This window comes from Carcharhinus amblyrhynchos, chromosome 1 (assembly GCF_965287045.1).
Source record: "Carcharhinus amblyrhynchos chromosome 1, sCarAmb.v2.hapA, whole genome shotgun sequence".
NCBI classification, from domain to species: Eukaryota; Metazoa; Chordata; class Chondrichthyes; order Carcharhiniformes; family Carcharhinidae; genus Carcharhinus; species Carcharhinus amblyrhynchos.
Window position 1 is genome coordinate 119371717 of NC_137324.1, and position 13065 is coordinate 119384781.

General features: G+C 40.6%; 1 protein-coding gene across 27 annotated transcripts in view; it reads left to right on the top strand.

Annotated features, from left to right (window-relative positions):
• LOC145344414 (calcium/calmodulin-dependent protein kinase type II delta chain) overlaps positions 1 to 13065 on the top strand; it is a 323172-nt gene that overhangs the window by 288642 nt on the left and 21465 nt on the right. The window lies entirely within an intron of this gene.

Sequence of the window (13065 nt, forward strand, 5' to 3'; positions counted from 1 at the left end):
GAATCGGCACTAACACTCCTGTCTATTTTCAGGTTCAATTTATTATGAATTTATGAGACAAGGTGAGAATCTAGTTTAGGTGGTGAAGCCAAAAGTCTTGCAGAAAGAGCTAAAATTATCAGTTGCCAATGTTCTCTTTCTGTAATTGCATGTTATAATTGAACCATGAATTTCAGTTCAGTAGGATTTTCCCTCATTATTTAATAGTGTGTAACAATGTCTGTTAGCTTTTCTGTACAATGTATAAAACCAGGAAATATTTTTGTTCAGATAAGTAGCTTGAATGTTAATTGGGGGTTTGTGACTGCAAGATTTACTTTGATTCTTAGAAACAATTGAAAGTTCCTTTTGCGTATCATATATCTAAATGAGCACAAGTTAATTCCGAAATGAACCTCCATAGAAATATGATATCTAGGTTAGGTATGTTAACAGCTTTCTTCAATCCATTATTAATGTGAAGATGCTGTTAACATTCCATGGCTCCTTCTGTGTATGGTTCGCAACAGAATTCTTTGAGTAAGCTCAAGCCGCTTGTTGGTGGAGTATAAGAACAGAGTGCATTGATATCTAGTGCACATGATCGATCCAACAAGACACAGAATGGCTTTCAATTTCTAGCTCAGTAAAAACCATGAGCAGAATTCTTGCTTGGCATTGGGTCCTGTGGTGGGGCCGAGAACGTGGAGTGCTTGCTGCTGCAGAGGCCAGTAGGAAAAATGCACCAAATCTTCTAGTCCCAACCTCACAAGTTATGCACCTGGATGCTTTGTGCTGTATTTCATGGCGAAGTAGACTTGATGACACGTAGTCTGCCATCCTATCCAAGTGCCACCCTCTCCGAGATGCACCCTGACTGATGACTGTGGTGTTCCAATGTCCATGGTTACAGGCAGCCTCCATCCTGAACGCCAGAGGCAGCCCCAGTCCTGACCAACATTTATCCTTCAATCAACCTCTCAAACTGGTGATTGTTACTGATGGCGGAAACTCAACAATGTGCAAATTAACTGCCGCATTTCCTATATTACAACAGTGACTTCACTTCAATACTGCTGCTTTGACTGTAAAACACTGTGGCCTTACACAACCACAGTGTCCCAATGTAAATGCAAGTCCTTTCTCTCTTACTATATTTGGCCGACATCGAAAGACCAGGTTACAAATAAGATCTTGTAGCATATCTGTTCCTGAATCGTTTGAAAACAGATTTTATTCAGTCAGTCATAGTTACTTACTCCAAAGCCGCTTCCTTCAAACTGGGCTTCCTGGCGCAATTATTTTTGAATATTTTGAAAAATAGAGAACCTTAAATAATATATTTTGATACTACAATTACTACATTTATTACATATACTACATGAAAGTGGAATCTTCATCATTCTTGGCTATCAGCATTACTGTCACTTTTTTCATTGCACAAACACATCTTATATGTATAATTCAGATGCTCAAATCAAAAGACAAACTATGTTTTTCCCTCACATTGCTTCAAAGCCTTTCTGTTAATCTTGGAAACTCATGCTCAAAGTTGCAAAGACGTTTGCCTCAACCTTTAACTCCTCTAAATATTCAACATAACACTGTCCAGGATCATCAACAGATGCATTAACACTTCTGTAAGTTATCTTGCTTAGAATTAGCTCCTCATTAAAGTTTCCTGAAAATCTGCTTAAAATGTATTTGCCAGGTTGTTGAATGAACTGTAAGAACAATGGTTTTGATTCCATATAATCTCAATGATTAGTCAATTGGCCCATGCCAGTTCTTTGCTTGAGCTTTCAGATTAGCTCCAATTCCCTGCATTTTCACCAAAGCTCTGTAATTTTTTTCCCCTTCAAACATTTTTCCAGTATTCTTTATGATACTTTCTGAATTCAGTCTTTTATGGGATGTGGACATTGCTGAAAAGACCAGCATTTGTTGACTGTCTTTAATTGCCTTTAAACTGAATGGCATGTTAGCAGACAGCAATGACTCAACCACATTATTGGAGATCTGGAGTCATGTGTAGGTCAAACCAGGTGAGGATGGAGATTTCCTTCCTGAAAGGACATTAGTGGACCAGATGGGAAGTTTTTTTTATATATGAAGCTAGCAAGTATCCATGAAATTTCTATATTCCAGATTTTGTTAATTGATTTTTAAAATTCCGTCAGCTGTTATTTGTGCCCTCTGGTTACTCACTCCTCATTGAATCCCTACAGTGCAGAAGGAGGCCATTTGGACTTTCGAATCTGTATCCATTCTCTCTGACACAGGATCTTATACAGGCCCACGCTCCAACCTATTCCCATAGCCCCATGTATTTACCCCATCAATCCCCCTAAATAATGCATCTTGAGACACTAAGGGGCAATTTAGCACAGCCTGTCCATATAATCTGCACATTTTTGGACTGTGGGAGTAAACTGGAGCACCCGGAAGAAACCCAGGCAGACATGGCAAGAACGTGCAAACTCCACACAGTGACCCAAGGCTGGAATGAAACCTGGGTTGCTGGAACAATGAGGCCTTCAGCCAATGGGAACGCATTGACCCCTTCCCCACCTCCCCCGCAAACCAGGTATTCTTGTTCCTGCCACCCTTAAAAACTGTTCCATTTAGTTCATAATACTGCACATTAATCTTCTTTCTGACTAAGATATATCCTATCAGTTTTCAGCACAAAATTTCATCTCCCAATTTATATTAGTATATCCCAGGAAATCCATTCCTACCTCTTCGTTGTTTACTATATTTCTAAGTTTTGTGTCACCTGCAAACTTCCAAACGATGTTCTGAATACCTGTCATTAATTGTCCATTAATGAAATTATTAATTGTTTCCTAAAGCTCTCCCGCTGAACCGTGTTCCATTTCACCCACTTAATTGTTACATGTCCAAAAGAACAGTGGCTTTAATGGTAGTCTTTGGGGAACAGCACTCTATACCTCCCCCAATCTGAAAAACCATTGACCACTAATATCCCTTGGACAATTTTATATCCATGTTGTATCCACTGTCCCTTTAGTCTTATTTGCTTTAATATTGCTGATAAATATTTATATGGTAGCTGGTGAAAAGTCCATACACACAATATTAACCACACTACCTCCATTGATCATCTCCATTATGTCATTAAAGGAATCAATTAAGTTAGTCAAAAACAATTTGCCTTTAACAGATCTGTGTTGACATTCATTTATTAGCCCATACTTTTCCAACTGCCAATTCATTTTGACCCAGATTATTGTCTCCCAAGTTTCCCTTGTACCAATGTTAGGCTGCCTGGTCTCCAGCTGCCCGTTTGTAATCTGTCTCCTGCAAGGAGACACATTACACTAGAGTATAACATTTGCAATTGTCTGGTATTCTGGCACCACTCTGATATCCAAGGAAATTTGGAAGATTTTAGCTAACCTCCATAATTCTTTCTTCCCTTAGTAACATAAGATGCCTCCCATTAAGGCCAGGTGACTACTTTCTATCTTTTTTCTAATCTGATCCAATACTGCTACTGCTTTACTGCTATATTGGAAGTATCTTTTTTTATTGTAAAGACAGGGCTGGTACAGTGGTTAGCATTGCTGCCTCACTGCGCCAGAGACCCAGGTTCAAGTCTGGCTTGGGTCACTGTCTGTGCGGATTCTACTCGTTCTCTTCGCGCCTGTGTGGGTTTCCTCCAGGTGCTCTGGTTTCCTCCCACAGTCCAAAGATGTGCGGGTTAGGTGCATTGACATGCGCAAGTGCCAGAGTGTGGCGGCTAGGGGAATTTCACCGTAATTTCATTGCAGTGTTAATGTAAGCCTTACTTGTGACTAATAATTAAACTTTAAACTCTAATTTAGTACCCCAGCTATACCCTCTACCTCCACAAGAATATCTCCATTTTAATCCATAGAGGCCCCAGCTTTATCTTGACTATCCTTTTGCTGTATGCGTTCAGAAAAAAAAGTTTGAGTTCCCTTTTATATTTGTTAGGTGGGCCACCTAATTTATTCTTCTCTCTTTACCCAGTGCAGTCTCCCTTTTCAGATCTCTTTTGTACTCTGTGCTCGCAAGAAATAGAAGCAGGAGTCAGCCACCAGGCCCTTCAAGCCTGCCCGGCAATCAATGTGATCGTAGCTGATCCAGGCCAGCCTCAGCTCCTTTTCTGTGCCATCTCCCCATTGCCCCCTGTTCCTCAATTTATCAAATATTATCCACTTCCACTTTAAATACTTCTCATGATCCAGCCGCCTCCACCCTGTGGGCCAGAGAATTCCAGAGATTCATCACCGTCTGCGAGATGGAATTTCTACACACCTCAGTTTCAAATGACTGGCCCTTTATGTCCTCTTGTTCAGGACTCTCCCACTGATGAAAACATCTCACCATCTACCATGTCAAGCCCCTCAGATCTTGTATGTTTGAATCAGGTCACCTGACACTCTTCCAAACTCCAGCAGACACAGACGCAGACTATTCAGTCTCTTTATATTGGACAACCCTCTCATCCCAGGAAATAGCCGCCAATGTCACCATATCCTTTTCTAGGTAAGGGGACCAAAATTGTATGTGGTATTCCAACTTCACCAACACCCTGTACAATTGCAACAAAACTTCCCTATTTTTAAACTCCAACCCCTTTGCAATAAAGGCCAATATGCCAAATGCTTTCTTAACTACTTACTGGACCCCTTGCTAGTATTTTGTAATCATGCACTAGAACACCTAGATTCCTCTGTACTTCACTCACCTGCAGTCTCTCTCCATTTAGATAATAATCTGCCTTTTGATTCTTTCTACCAAAGTGTGTTACCTCTCACTTCCCCACATTTAATCTCCATTTACCAGGTTTTCACATAAGCATCCAATCTATCTATATCCCATTTCAGAACCCTCATCACATCACACCTTTCCCACCTATCTTCGTATCATCAGCAAATTTGGAAGCCTTACACCCTGTTTCTTCCTCCAGATCATTAATGTAAATAGTGAACAATTACTGGCCAAGAACTGACTCCTGCAGCACTCTACTCATTACATCTTTCCTCTCTGAAAAGGACCCGTTTGTTCCAACTTACTGTTTTCTATGTGACAGCCAGTTTTCAATCCATGCTAAACCACTTGCCAATAATAGATGTTGAACTAACTGGCCTATAGTTCCTTGACTTTTGCCTTTCACCCTTTTTGAACAAAGGAATCACATGGGTTCTTTTCCAATCTTCTGGTACCCTCCCAGAATTTAGCAAGTTACAAAAAATTTTAATCAATGCAGTCGCTACGTCTGCAACCACTTTCATTAAATCCCTAGCATGCAGTTCATCACGTCCTGGCAACGTGTCCGCCTTTAGCTCCTTGAGTTTCTCTAATACTATATCCGTTGTGATTAGGATTTTGTAAGTTCTACTGTTATTTCAAATCAGTCAATCTGATATTTTAGGGATATTTGCAGTGTCTTCCACGGTGAAGATTGATGCAAAAAATTTATTTAGCTTATCCACCATTTCTTTGTTTGTTGTTATCAATTCACCTGCCTCGTTCCGTATTGGTCCAACATTGACCTTAGCCGCTCGCTTCTTATCTGTATATCCATAGAAACTCTTATGGTTTGTTTTTATGTTGCATGCAAGTTTTCCCTCAAATTTCATTTTCTCCCTTATAAGCCTTTTTCAGTCTTTTGCTGCTGGATCCTAAAAACTTCCCAGTCCTTTGGTCTACCACAATCCTTTGTATATATACTTTGTATATCCTGATTTTCAGTTTAATATTACCCTTGATCTCCTTTGTTAACTATGGATTTTGCCTCTTTCTTGTGGAATCCCTCTTTTTGACGGTGAAAAATTCCTGCTGAGCATTTTGGATCAGCTGTTTGAATATCTGCCACTGCTCATCGACTGACCTGTACCTTAGCTTGTTTACCCAGTTCACCTTAGACAACTCCTCCCTTACACCATTATAATTGCCGTCATTTAAGTTGAAGACACTGGACCTAAAGCATTCACTCTCTGATGTATTGTGGTCATTACCCCCTAGGGGATCCTTAACCACAAGATCCCTTATTAATTTTCTTCATTACACAAAACCAAATCTAAAATAGCCTGTTCCCAGGTAGGTTCCACAATATACTGCTCTAAAAAGCAATCCCTGATGCATTCCACACATTCTTCTATGCTATCTTTTCTGATTTGGTTTACCCAATCAATATACAGATTAAAGTCTCCCATGATAATTGCCGTTCCCCTCATACATGCCTTTGATATTTCTCTGTTTGTGCTCTGACTTCTTGAGCGGTCATGTTTTGGGGGTCTATAGATTATTCCCACCCTGCTATTTATGATTTTAATCCAACTGATTCTACAGCACTATCCATTGCCTTTTTATCATGACTCGGCACTCCTCTGAAACCTTTCTTGATGCACAATGCTACCCCATTTCCTTTCCCCTTTGGCCTGTTCTTTTGGAACATTTCATACCCTGAAATGTTGAGCACCCAGTCTTGGTCACCCTGCAACCACTTCTCTGTAATAGCTGATGCAGTATACTCATATGCTGTAAGCTGTGCTACCAACTTATCTTGTTACAAATGCTTTGTGCATTCAGATAAAGAACATTTAGCTTTGCTTTTTTAACAGTTGTTTACAACTCTGGATCTCGTCTGTATTGAATATTTTTACTTGTGTTTCCTGCCCCAGTCTGTCGGCATATAATGTTCGCGTTCCCCCTCACTATCCAGTGCCTTTGCTCCCTTGGTATACTCCGATTTTTTAAAAATCTTCTGTTCTTATCATCCTGCCCCCTCCCCAGTTAAGTCTCTTGTATGAGTTGTGGGTGTAATATAATGTTCATATGATCTGTCTCTAGCTGTAATTTTCTGTTGACATTCAGAATAATCACAATCATGCAGAAGGGGAGGCAATAGTGCAGTGGTATTGTCACTGGGCCAGTAATTCAGAGAGCCAAGATAATCCTCTGGGGATCTGGGTTCAAATCCCACCACAGCAGACAGTGAAATTTGAATTCAATTAAAAAGTCTACTGATGACTGTGGAACCATTGTCGATTATCATAAAAACCAATCTGGCTCACTAACAGCCTCTTGGAAAGGAATCCTTACCTGATCTAGACAACATGTGACTCCAGATCCGCAGCAACATGGTTGACTCTTAAATGCCTTCAGGGTTGGGCAATAAATGCTGGCCCAGTTAGTGATGCCCACAATCCATGAATGACTAAAATAAAACCTGCACTCCTACCTTTAAGTTTGACTTCCTAATTTGCCAAGCAACTGAACCCTCACTCCCACTCTTCAGTTTATTCAACTGTTTCTCAATTGCATTATGAAAAATTCATGTGTCATACATTTCCATTTTCTGACTCATTTTAACTGGTGTACCTTTAATCATCCAGGAAGCTCTAGCTTTGGATGTCCGTCCTTTCCCCCTCATAGAATGCATCTATTCTGTAACCAAACAATCTCCTCTGAAAGCCTTCTGTTGTTCAATTACTATTTTATTTGCTAAGTTTCAACTATAACCCACCTGATCCAGATCCCTTTCCAACTTGCTGAAGTTAGCTCTCCTCTAGTTAATGTTTGATTGGTCCTTATCAATTTCTGTAACTGTCCATACCTGATGTAGTGAGTGCACTTTCCAAATGCTCTCCAACTTCATTCCCCAGAACTAGATTCAGCATTGCTTCATTTTTAGACTGGGAAAACAAAGTTCTTCTGTACACATTTCACAAATTTCTCCCCTTTTGTTGTTTACACTTTTGCTATCCCAGCCTGAATGCAGATAATTGAATTCCCTAATTATTACTACGTGTAATTTTCATGTGTTTCAATAATTTACTTATAAATTTGATCCCCTATTTCATTCTTACTATTTGGTGGCCTATAGCAGGCAGTTAGTATTGTAACAGTTCTTCCATTTTTCCTTAATTCTAATCAAATGGATATTGTCTTTGACCCCTCAACTACATTATACTTCTCCAGTGATGATAGTTTATTTGATCAATGATGCCACAAGTCACCCCTTTGCTAACAACCAACACCCTTCCTTTTTCCAGCTTCCCTATCTTTCTTATCTACCTTGTATCGAGGAACGTCACAGCCCAATTTTTGTCCTTTTTGAGCCAGTTTTCTTATTACTAATATGTAAAGCCCTATGAGGTGACCTATGCCTGCAGCTTTCTAACATTATTTACAACTCTGCATACGCTTAAGCATAAACACTTCAAACCAATTTTGGACTACCTTGCAATTGCCACTTTCTGATCTCTACCCACTAATGAATTATTCTTCACTACAGTGTTATCTACCTCTTCCAGTCCTTTCAGCAGCTCGTTTCTCTGCTATAATGTTTCATCCTGATGCCCATTCCCTGGCTGTATTAATTTAAATCATCCTCCACAGCACTATTTAATTTTCCTGCGAGGAAGACAGTTTGGTTAAGGTGCAATCTTTTGCCCCAGTACTGGTTGCAGCACCCTGAAAGTAAAAATCTACCCGCAGCACCAATTTTCCAGCAATGCTTAACCTGTTCTATCCTGCTGTTCCAAAATGCTCTAGAATGTGCCACTGAGAGTAATTATCAACATTGGCCATTACCTTAGTCATATAATTAAAGTTGCCTCAAGAGCATTTTAAATGTCAGGGATTCTGCAGTGAATAACTCAACAGACTCCCCAAAAGCTGTCCAGAATCAACAGGGCACAAGTCAGGAGTATGATGGAATAATCTGAACTTGACTCGATGGATGCAGCTCCAGCAACACTCAAAGCTCCATGCTATCCAGGACAAAGCAGCCACTTAATCAGCACTCCATCCACCACCCTAAACATTCACACCCTCCACCACTGAAGCACAGTGGCAACACTGTGTACCACATACAAGTTGGTACTGCGGCAGTTCACCAAGGTGCCTATGATAGCACCTTCTAACCCCATGACCTCTAGAAAGAAAAGGCCAAATGATACATGGGAGCATCACCACCTGCGGGTTCCCCTGACTTGTAACTAGATCCAGTAAAAAGTCTGACAACACCAGGTTTTAGTCCAACCTATTTATTTGATAATATACTCGCAAGCTTTCGGGTTAGCCCCTTCGTCAGGTGACGTCACCTGACGAAGGGGCTAACCCGAAAGCTTGCGAGTATATTATCAAATAAATAGGTTGGACTAAAACCTGGTGTTGTCAGACTTTTTACTGTGTTTACGCCAGTCCAACGCCGGCATACCCACATCATGACTACTATCGACACATTGTAACTAGATCACCATTCCTTCACTGTCACTGGGTCAAAATCAGAAATTCCCTCCCTAACAGCACTATGGGTGTAACTGCACCACATAGACTGTAGTGATTCAACAAAGGCAGTTCACCACCACCTTGAGAATAATTAAGGATAGGATGCAAGCACTGGCCTTGTCAGTAATGCCCACATCTCATGAAAGAATTTTTAAAAGACTGATGTCCATCTGTTTAATATCCTCCCATGTTCCTTAAATTCTGAGATTACAAAACTTCCAATCTTTCCTTGACATTGTCATTGGTTCAAATATGGATTGAAATTTCTGATTGCTCCTCTTCCACTTTTCGCTGCCATTTGAAATATTCTGCTTTGTCCTGGCTTCAAGGAGACAGCACACCATTCCAGACACAGCTGGGGCTTTGCAGAAACATCTTGTCTATCCCTCTTCAGTGTTGAAAATCCATGCACGCTGCTTTCCTACACTTTGCAGCTTTCTGTGCAATTTTTTGCCCCACAGAGCAGTGGATGTGCTCTGAACTGCTCTCTCCAAAGGTCTCGTAACCCTCACAGGTATCCAATACAGAAAGCAAGCTTGAATGCCCCACTCCATAGGACTTTTTAACTTTCTGCCTGTTGTGGGATGACCACGAGTGGGCCTCTGTGTCCTGCGTAGTGTGGAGCTTGTTTGTTGTTGGAGCTGCACCTATCCAGGCAAGTGGAGATTATTCCATCGTAAGAACATAAGAAGTAGGAGCAGGAGTAGGCTATCTAGCCCTTCGAGCCTGCCCCACCATTCAATAAGATCATGGCTGATCTGAAGTGGATTAGTTCCACTTTCCCGCCTGCTCCCCATAACCCTTAATTCCCTTATCTATCGACCCGTGACTTAAATATATTCAACGAGACAGCCTCCACCACTTCAATGGGCAGAGAATTCCAGAGATTCACCACCCTTTGAGTGAAGAAGTTCCTCCTCAACTCCGTTCTAAACTGCACCCGCCCCCCCCTTATTTTGAGGCTGTGCCCTCTAGTCCTGCTTCCTTTCTAAGCGGAAAGAATCTCTCTACCTCTACCCTATCTAGTCCCTTCATTATCTTGTAAGTCTCTATAAGATCCCCCCTCAGCCTTCTAAATGCCAATGAGTACAGGCCCAGTCGATTTAATCTCTCTATCAGTCTATTTAATCTCTCCTCATAAGCTAACCTCCTCATTTCCAGTATCAGCCTGGTGAACCTTCTCTGTACTCCCTCCAAGGCCAATATATCCTTACCCAGATAAGGGGACCAAAACTGCACACAGTACTCCAGCTGCGACCTCACCAGTACCCTGTACAGTTGCAGCAAGACCTCCCTGCTTTTATATTCTATCCCCCTCGCTATAAAGGCCAACATTCCATTCGCCTTCTTGCTCACCTGCTGCACCTGCAGACTTAGTTTTTGCGATTCATTCACAAGGACCCCCAGGTCCCTCTGCACAGTAGCATGCTGCAACTTTTCACCCTTTAAATAATATTCCTTCCTACTATTATTTCTACCAAAGTGGATAACCTCACACTTGCTAACGTTATAGTCCATCTGCCAGGTCCTTGCCCACTCGCTCAGCCTATCGAGATCTCTCTGCAGACTTTCTGCGCCCTCCATGCAATTTGCTTTTCCACTCATCTTAGTGTCATCAGCAAATTTTGTTACCCTACACTCAACCCCCTCCTCCAGATCGTCTATGTATATGGTAAACAGTTGAGGCCCCAGCACCGATCCCTGCGGCACTCCACTAATCACCAACTGCCAACCAGAATAGCACCCATTGATTCCAACTCTCTGCTTCCTGTTAGATTCCTGACTTGTGCCCTATTGATGCTGGACAGGCTTTGGGGAGTTTGTTGAGTTACTCACTGCAGAATTCCTGACATTTGGCATGCTCTCACGGCAACTTTTTTTATGTGACTAAGATAGTGGCCAAAGTTGATACGTGTCACGTGCTAGTTTTGTGATCAATCTGGGATGCATGTTCCAGGAAAATCACAGCCACCCATGTGACCAGCAGTGACAAGGCCACTCTGTAAACTCAAACTCTAAACTTGAGCTTGGCTGAAACAATCAGAAGCGCTCCTGGCATTCGTGGATATCTAGAACAATTTGGGAGCAATTTAGTTGCATTGTGGCACTTCTAGTGGCACTTTGCAGACTGCATCGATTCCCCAGGAGCAGGCAAAGCTGCATGCTGCTATGCACTTACCTCATACAACATTTTACATCGGTATCATTCAAGAACATCATGTGAGTCATAGAGATAGTGACCACTTAACATAAGCCTATGTAGTATCATTTCTTCCCCTCATAGTGCCCTGGAGTTCCCACATGGCACAGGAATTGCAGGCAATGCATCCTAATGTCACATCATGCTGGTGAATAGTTTATCTGCTTTGTTTTACATAGCTTTACTCATGCTGATCATTTACTTATTTATCCATGCCAGTTTTTTTTAATTTAAGTCTTTTCACATCCCTTTAATGTTGGTATCCTTTATTTTAATTTTATTCCTTTAGCTCTAATTAATTACTGTTAATTTAAATAGCAAATCTATAAATTGGTTTAAGTTGCTCATCACCATCTTCCCCTTCTGCATTAAGTTCCCACTTTCATTGCCATCTTTCTTAGCAGATGCATTCAACTCTGAGCACCAACACATTTTAGAGTCTTTCCGATTTTTTTTAATCTTAGCTTTTATCCAGGTTTGACCCTGTTAAAATCAAACCTCATCACTTTCTGTCTCAGTTTGCAGCAACCATGTAGTAATAGTTCAAGTACCATGTTGAAATGTTTGCGCAATTCTGACCATAAATGATTAAGGATAGTGGCCATAATTTACCTTCTGTAAAATTTTTCGACTTTTTTCTGTCAAAATACTTCACGGATCTGCTTTTCGACTGTACAATGTCTTAAGAATGCAAGCAAGGACCTAAAAAATCAATCTGCTCTCAACAAAGAGAAAAGTAGTTTAAAAATAAACAATTTTCTTAAAAATGAATTGCATTTAAAAAGGACGGAGGGCACGTTGAAGTGGCACTAACATGATGTAGATTCTCCTTTGTGACTTGATCATCAGAATTGGATTATTTGGAGATATAGCCAAGCAATCTTGGTATTTTCCTTCTAAGTGGGGAGGGGCTAATCTGAGAAATTTCCTAGCAACAGCACTGCTAGAAACCTTGAATTAGGCTGCATGCTCATTCTCTTTAAATTTATGTGGAGCACCAGGAACTTGATTAGCAGAAACTTTTATTTTCTGAGTTTGCATAGTCATGAAAATTGAATTATTTCAATACATTTGAACCCAAACTCTAGAGCTTTACAGTTTCATGAAAAACCTTAAATAATTTAGGTAACTGTCAGCCGTGTTTCTTTTTTTTATAACCGGACAAAACAATTTAATGAAACAGTTCATATGTTGCCTTTAATAATGCATTTATTTAGCTTCAGGGAGTCGTCATTCAATCTTTATTATTTGAATTCAACCTTTACTGCCAGTGTACTGATAAAAGGACATCTTTGCAATGCTATTAATTGGGTGACTTTACTGACTCACTAGGTTTGCTGTAATTGAACTTTCCTTTGGGAACTGCTATCTATGTTCTACTCCAAAATTAGCATCTCCTGTGGTCTTGGAAAAAGGGCTCAGATGTGACTATTTTTATAGCAAGAACTGATTCTGTCATTTAAATATTAGTACGATTAGAAAATTAGTACAATCTTTAAATTATGCAGCATTGGATGAAAAGGCATATTTCTGCAGAAGCATAAATATTTTGCTCCCTACAGTTACTGTGCACACCAGAGTAAACTTCCACG